Source organism: Neopsephotus bourkii, unplaced genomic scaffold (genome assembly GCF_033783945.1).
Source record: "Neopsephotus bourkii isolate Nb327-2 ecotype Australia unplaced genomic scaffold, CSIRO-AGI_Nbou_v1 NB_1530, whole genome shotgun sequence".
Lineage (NCBI taxonomy): Eukaryota > Metazoa > Chordata > Aves > Psittaciformes > Psittacidae > Neopsephotus > Neopsephotus bourkii.
Genome location: NW_026902006.1, coordinates 45,524 through 53,388, shown reverse-complemented (window position 1 = coordinate 53,388; position 7,865 = coordinate 45,524).

Below are 7,865 nucleotides of genomic sequence, written 5' to 3'. Positions count from 1 at the left end.
TACTTCTTGATCACTCTCTCGTTCTTGACCAAGGAGATCAGTGGTACAACCTGAAAAAGGCATTTTTGTGGTTGGTCGGACTTCCACCCACAGGTCCTGTGATGCTTTTCTTTTCTGTAAGGTTTTGATGCTGTTGCAGCTCTCAGAGCCTTTCACAAAGAGTGCTGTACTGCTCTCTGAAAACCTCATTGCATTGTTCCTATGAAAGCAGCAGCCAGGTAACATTGAATCCTGTTGAGCCTGAATGAATTGTACTAAGCACTCACCCTCTCTACTATGCATCCTGAAAGAGAATATGCTGCCCTACTAGGCAGCTGGGGGAAGGGAATCTAGGGTCAGTCTTTGTTCACCCTGTGTTTCCCTCTGTGAACTTGGCCTTATGATAATCACAAGACTTGAGAGGAAAATGATGTTGACTTCCATAAATGAAAGGAAACTGCTAAATAATTGTATGGGTTCTCTTCTTAAATGCTGAATTTTTCTTCCTGCCTGCACAGTGGTTATAAGTGTGCTTTCTTCACATCCTTTATCTCAGTGAGACTGCAGGTTCTTTAAGACTGGATTTCTCACTCATTCTCTGCCTATATACAGAAAAGTGCAAAGCCATAGTCATTTAACAGAAGTCTTACAGCCCAGCTACAGGGCAGGCAAAAGCAAAACACTCAAGCTAATTCTAAAATATATATCAGTTCTGAAAAGGGCAGGCAAGGGAGCAAACCTGAGCTTCAAGTCAGAGGCACATAAAACTGTGGGATCCTGTCTTTACTTAAGCGTGTCTGGCAGTGCACAGTAAACATTATTTCTTTGTCTAGAAAATATGAAGATGTGCCCAAAGTACCTGGCAAATCAGCCTCAAGAGTTCGCTGTTATGCTGTCTTATTCCAAATATCTATATGCAAAAGTCATTTAGAAACATTTTTTGTTCTTGCAAGTCTCTTGATACTGGTAGAAAAATCAGTAGTAGATCACTCCCTGCATCCACTTGCTGCACTGCATTAATAATGTTAAAGACCAAAGACTTGGGGTTTCTTTCATTCATAAAGCAATTTCCTGGAAAAGAAGGTGGTGCAGGAAAATCCTGACAGCCTTTTACCAGTTAGATCGGGAGATAAAAATAGATACTGAAAATAAGCCTTTCAAATTATTTTCCCAATATGTTCCCCTCCACCTGCTCCTGATGGCTTTTGAGGAGATCTAATTAATCAGCAGACGCCTGCTCTGCTGTCTCCGGGGTGCAGCGCAATCCTCAGACAGGTTTTCCACTGCCATCTGCTGTCCTTTCGATGGAGTTTTAGCTCCTACGAGTAAGGCTCGAGGCTTGTGCTACACGCTGTGAACCGTTACCAGTCACAACCACCTCTGAGTTGCCCGATGCTCCACGTCCCAGCAGCTGCTGGGTGAAGCACTGAGATGCTGTCTGCTGGCATCTCCCCTCTTTCTATTCCCTGACCTCTCTACGTCTTCACTCCCATTTCCAAGTTGATTTAACCCATGCTACCAGGTAGCTGCACTACTGCATGGGCTGAAAATGTAAGTAAGAATAAGTCTGAGGTTTGTCAGGTTTCACAAGGGGGGGTGGGGGGGCTGCAATGCTGTCCTGGGATCCGGAAGTTAAAGGTGAGTCGAGAGCCTTGCTCCATAGCCTGACTCAAGTATTGCCTTGGAGTCACTTCCTCAAAGGATGGAGGGATTTGAAACAGAAGGATTTTCCTCCCTCTGATCCACTTTGTCTGTAAAATGGGAAAAATAGACTTACTTGCTTCAAAAGCATGTCAAAGGAGCTACTACTTGCCATGTGGAAACCAAATACCTATTCAAATGCATCTGATGCCATCAACTAGTGTGGGGGTTGGAATGTATCGAAACTGTCAGAGACCATGGGAAGGAAGAACCACAGCAGGCAATTAAGAGTGACCCATCCCTGACTGGTACTTGGAAGATGTTGGAACTGGCAAGGAACAAGGACGTCGGAACTGGGAAGAGGATGTCGGTAAGAAAATCAGACAGACCTTTCACCTGATGTAACCGCAAGGCAAACACAGATGTGCTTGGCTAATTGCTTGGAAGCTGCCCTGGGTTTAGCAGTAGCAGTCATTTTTCTCTTTCTTGGTAGCCGGTGCAGTGCTGTGTTTTGACTTTCGGGCTGGGAACAGAGCTGATAAAAATGATGTTTTGGTTTGGCCAAGGACTCTGTGAGCCTCATGCTCTGCCAGGGAGGAGGGAAGCCGGGAGAAAGCAGAGACAGGACACCTGACCCAAACTGACCAAAGAGGTATTCCATACCACAGCACGCCATGCCCAGGAGGTAACTGGGATTTACCAGGAAGGGCTAGGTGGACTGCAGGGTTGGAGGAGGTATCGGTCGGGGCTTGGTCGGGCTGGGGGGGCGAGTTATCGGTTGCCTGGTGATGAGGTGTATTCTCTTCCCTTGTTATTTCCTTTATCATTACTATTATAGGTGGTAGCAGCAGTGATTTGTGTTATACCTTAGTTACTAAACTGTTCTTATCTCAACCCGTGGGAGTTGCGTTCTTTCTGATTCTCCTCTCCGTCCCTCCAGGAGTAGGGGGAGGACAAGAAGAGGGGAGGGAGTGGGTGAACAAGCTGTCTGGCTAGGGTTAAACCACGACAGAAGAATATAAATATTGTGTAGTCCTTGCAATAAACGATCCAGCTTGCACTCTACCTCTGGGTCCGTGCCTTCATCCTCACAAATGGCCCCCAACACGGTGCAAGACAGAGAGCCGTGACTCGGCAACTGGTAAGGACGCCCAGCTGAACTCCGAAAGGCTGCAGCAATTAACCGATACCTCTGACTGAGGTAAGCGGCTGGGAATGGGAACATGGGAAACTCAGTATCCCCCGAGCACAAGTCGGTGTACAGAGTATTAGTAAAATTCCTAGCGAAGAAGGGGGTTACTGTAAATGAAGATAAACTGAAAGACTTATTAATATCAGCCTCGGCATATGCCCCAGAGGCGACATCAACTCATATTTATCAGAAGGGAGTATGGGACAAGATTGGGGTCTACCTTTGGGACGCAGCCACAAGTGATGATGCGGCAGCACTCAAATTGCTGGGGGTATGGCGCTCAGTCTATGAGGCACTTGACAAGGCAGTACAGGAAGCGTTGGCACTGTCAACCCCTTCTGTCCCAACAAACAACACCCCGTCTGTTCTTGCAAGCAACACTCCGGATCTTCTCGACTTGGGGCTGACAGACCCAGAAACCGAGCCAGATCTATTCCCGCCTGATCCTGGCATTGGCTGTCATGAGGCGCAAGCTTTGCTGGTGCTCACACACCCTCCTGCGCTTATCGATCTGTGGGAAGATATCCGCCGGCAGGCTGCAACAGCAACTGAGCCAGGCAAAGATGACCCTTTTGATTCCGGACCAATCGACCCTGACAGAGAACCCTGCCTCTACCCCCCTGACCCGCATGATATGTGGAAAAACATTAAAAAAGAAGCGGAAAATCAAGGTTCTGTGAACCTGCACCACAGCCTGAATGCTCCACATCCCGTCCGTCACAGGGCGACCCGCGGGCTGGACGGCGGGGAGGAAAACGGCGCTCCCGCGGGAGCCCAGCGGAGGCTGCGGCGGGGGCTCCCCTTCGGCAGAGGGGCTGCACCTGGTTGCAGCGGTGGGACCAGGAGCTGCGGAGCACGGGCGCGCCGCCTCCACCTCCCCGTTGCCGCGGTGTCACTCCCTCGCAAGGCGGAGGCAGCAGCAGCTGCGGCGGGCTCCCTCCATTGTCTGCCAGCGGGCAGAGGGCTAGGATACTCGTCCGCCCCTCGTCTCTGTGTGCTGCGGTAGGCGCGGGTGCGCGCTGCGCCCGCCAAGATGCGCGCTGCGGGGCGGCGCGGGGTCCACTCCTCCCGGTGAGAGGCGGGAAGAAACCCAGCCTCTGCTCCGGAGGTTTTTCACCCACAGCAATGGTCTGTTAACAGATAACGATTCCGTCAAACATGCTACCCTTCAAAATAGAGCTGCCATAGATTTTTTTGCTAATAGCTCAAGGACATGGTTGTAAAGACTTCGATAGAATGTGTTACATGAACCTCTCTAACCATTCTGAGTTTGTCCATGAGGCAATTCAAAACCTAAAGGAGTTCAGATGTTGTGAGCAGAGAGTAGCTGGAATTGGTTAGAAAGTTTGATGTCAGAATAGGGCATCAGTGCATGGTTGAAAGACATTATTAAAATCAGAGTAGCCTGTGTAAAAATCTTCTTATATATTTTAATCACAGTTCCTTGTTAAATTGCTTGTATAAATCGTTTGATTGCTAAGTCTATTAACAATGTTTTGTTAGTTTATAAAGAAGAGGGAGATTTGGGGAATGCTGCACAAGAAGCTGCGCAAGTAGACCTGGACGAGAGCCCGGACATCTGGACTCTCATCAGCCACAAACCTTGGGAGAAGTGAACGGGACAAGTGGGGAAGAACCGGTGAAAGAACTGGAGAAAGAACATCAGGTGGAACTGAAGAAAGAGCATCAAGATAATTTCTGAGGACTGTAAATTTGGAAACAGGAGGATGCTTAAGACAAGATAAAGAATGTATAGTCAAGGGGAAGTGGAACTGAGATTGTAATGAGTAGTGATAGCAAAAGACTATGTTTAGAAATAATTATTCAAGCAAAGGCAAGTGGACAGTAATGTGATTGGCTGAAAGAGTGAGTGATCAATAAGACTGTTTTGTGATGGAAAAGTACCAAAGGAACTAACCCCGACTAATTGTTAGGCAGAATACTATAAAAACCTGTAAGCTCACTCAATAAGGGATTTCATTTGTAGCCAGAAACAGAGTCCATGCCTCAGCTGCCACAAGATCAGGCCTGGCAAGGGGTGCCATCCCATATAAAGGGCAGCCCGTGTGTGGAGTAGGGACCCTAGGCATGTTCATCCCCAATAACACCATGATAATCAATAAACGAGGATTGCGTTCTCGAAGGTCAACGCATGCTTTTCAGCTGAGCTGCGATGACAAAGTAAATTTTTGGAACCTGGGTGAAATAATAGCTGCTTCATTTTTAGCTCCCAGAGTAGCTAGCGCCCAAGCTTTAGCAACATTGAATAAGTTAGGATGTTGGCTTGCTAAACAAACTAATGCTACAGCATCCGCTCTCTCTGCGCTGCTCACTGATGTTGACTCTATTAGACACACGACTTCGCAAAATAGAGCAGCAATTGATTTTCTCCTCTTAGCACATGGACATGGGTGTGAAATTTTGGAGGGAATTTTTGCATGAATTTGTCAAACCACTCAGAATCCATACATGACCGTATCCGTAAATTAAAAGACAGCGTAATGAAGTTAAGGGAAGATGATAAAGATTGGTTATCATCACTTTTCTCTAACTGGAGTATAACTGGTTGGCTATTGACTTTGGTTAAGAGAGGACTAATCTTTTTGCTTGCTCTTTTCACCATCATATGTGTTGTACCTTGCTTATTACAATGTATGCAGCGAATGTTATCCCAAGCTTTTGAAAGACATGGGTATACTGCATTGCAAAAACAAGAAGGGGGGACTGTGGGGGTTGGAATGTATTGAAACTGTCAGAGACCATAGGAAGGAAGAACCACATCAGGCAATTAAGAGTGACCCGTCCCTGACTGGTACTTGGAAGATGTTGGAACTGGCAGGGAACAAGGAGGTCGGAACTGGGAAGAGGATGTTGATAAGAAAATCAGATAGACCTTTCACCTGATGTGACTGCAAGGTAAACACAGATGTGCTTGGCTAATTGCTTGGAAACATATAAATATCATGTAATCTTTGCAATAAATGATCCAGCTTGCACTCTATCTCTGGGTCTGTGCCTCCATCCTCACAATCTAGGTGTCCATGACTGGGTGTCCCATACCATTGCATCAATCTGCAGACTTGCTACATCATGTGAAAAACATCCTCCATCTGTAAGATCTCTTTGGTGCATACTGAGATCCAGGGCTGTCTCTGCATTGCCCCTATAATTAGGGGAGATTGAGACAAGGAATGGCACCTGTTATAGATTTTCCTTGCTTTCACCATAAACCAGTTGTGAGGACAGCTCTGAAACTCCCATCAAAACAAGCATAAAGGAGCAAATCTGTGCGCAAAGCTACATGCGCTCTGCTATTTCCAGCACAGTGTCAAACCTGAGTGCACAAGTTTTGGAGGTTTGATGACTCTGTGTCAGAATTCAGAATTCCCTTGTTTCCACCATATTTCCTCTTCTTGACCTTTGTTTCAGATCTGCAAGGCTTTTCCTGTCGGCTGGGGGAATGCTCATTGAGATTTGAGAGCTTGTATTTTATGACAGACCATTCATTTGCTATTGAGTTCTGAATGTATACTCTCCAGTGGCTGGAGGATATTCTTTGAGCCCTTTGGGAATAAGTGCTTGTTTCCTGGCTAGTGTACTTGCAGGAGAGAATATATAGTGACACAGGTAGCTGCTGGTTTTTGTCATGCTACGTTCCTAAGATTCAATGTAAGTGGATGGCTTTGCGTATCACGAAAAGCATAGATCCCCTTGAGGGATCAAGGATTCAAGAGGAGGAAGGACATCCAGATGGCCCACATGCCAGGCTAGGCCGTATGGTTTTATCAAGCATAAATGGTTTTATCATTGTCATTGTTTTCATATGGCAAAAGCTCTTCTGGGTCTCCGCTATCTAAATATCCCAACTCTGTGAAAATGTTAAGTGACAGTTTGTATTCACCAAACAAGAATTTCTTTCCTATAATTCAGTGTTTGGTTCGTCACTATAAGGAAATAACAAGAAAAAATAACAGTTCCTGTGGGAATTTCAGGCTGTTGAAATTATCACATTACAGCAAGCCATTTCCACTTCAGCATTTTTTAATACTTTCTAACAGAGAACCAGGCTCTTGCTACCCATGGGCATCGGTTTTCATTAAGCATTAAAAAACAAGGTGTGTTACCAATGCATTTATTAACCCTCCCTGCTCTGGATCCATCATTCCCACCTGTATGAAACATTGCCTGTATGACTTTTACAACTGCAGCATTTCTCTTTAATTTCTGCAACTAATTGTATTCTTTTATTATGTGCCAGTGTCGAGATTTATAGCAAGACTGCCTCTGGTAAGAAAGAAAGAAGGGTCACTGTAGTAGGTGATTCCATTCTGAAAGGAACAGAGGGCCCGATATGCAGAGTTGACCCTCATCATAGGGAAGTGTGTAGTCTGCCTGGAGCCCGGATCAGGGATATCACCAGGGCGCTCCCCAGCCTGGTGCACCCGACAGACTACTACCCGCTGCTGGTCTTCCAGACGGGTGAGGGGGAAGCTGCTTCCCGCAGTCTGAGGGGGATGAAGAAAGACTACAGGGCCTTGGGGCAGATGGTGAAAGACTTTGGGGCTCAAGTGATCTTCTCATCGTGTTGGAGAATGGCTCAAGGAGAAAGGTCAGCTGGATCCAGAAATCAAAACTGTCCAGAAAGTCAATTGTGATAGTTATGGCCTAGGATAGGCCTGAGTCCTTGACTATTGTAACAGTGGAAAAGTACTGAAGGTTGAGCAACAGTGGAAAGCCCCGGAGTGGAAAGTACCGAGAGCAAAACTTGTAACTTTGTTAATACCTTTAGGCTTATAACCTATCAGTTATGCCAAGTAGAAGCTAATAGCCAATCAGTAACTGACTAGTGGATATAGTTGTATATAAAAGGGAGTGTACCGAGCAAATAAACGAAGTCTGCTTATGCCTCATATTGAGTCTGCTTGCATTCTTCCTCCGCCGAGAAAAGGTAGCACTAATTCCGGACCAAAGACCCTGCTCAACTTTTCACCCGCATCTGGCGCCCGAACAGGGACCGAATTGGTGCTGCCACGAGGCTCAGCGGACAGGAGCA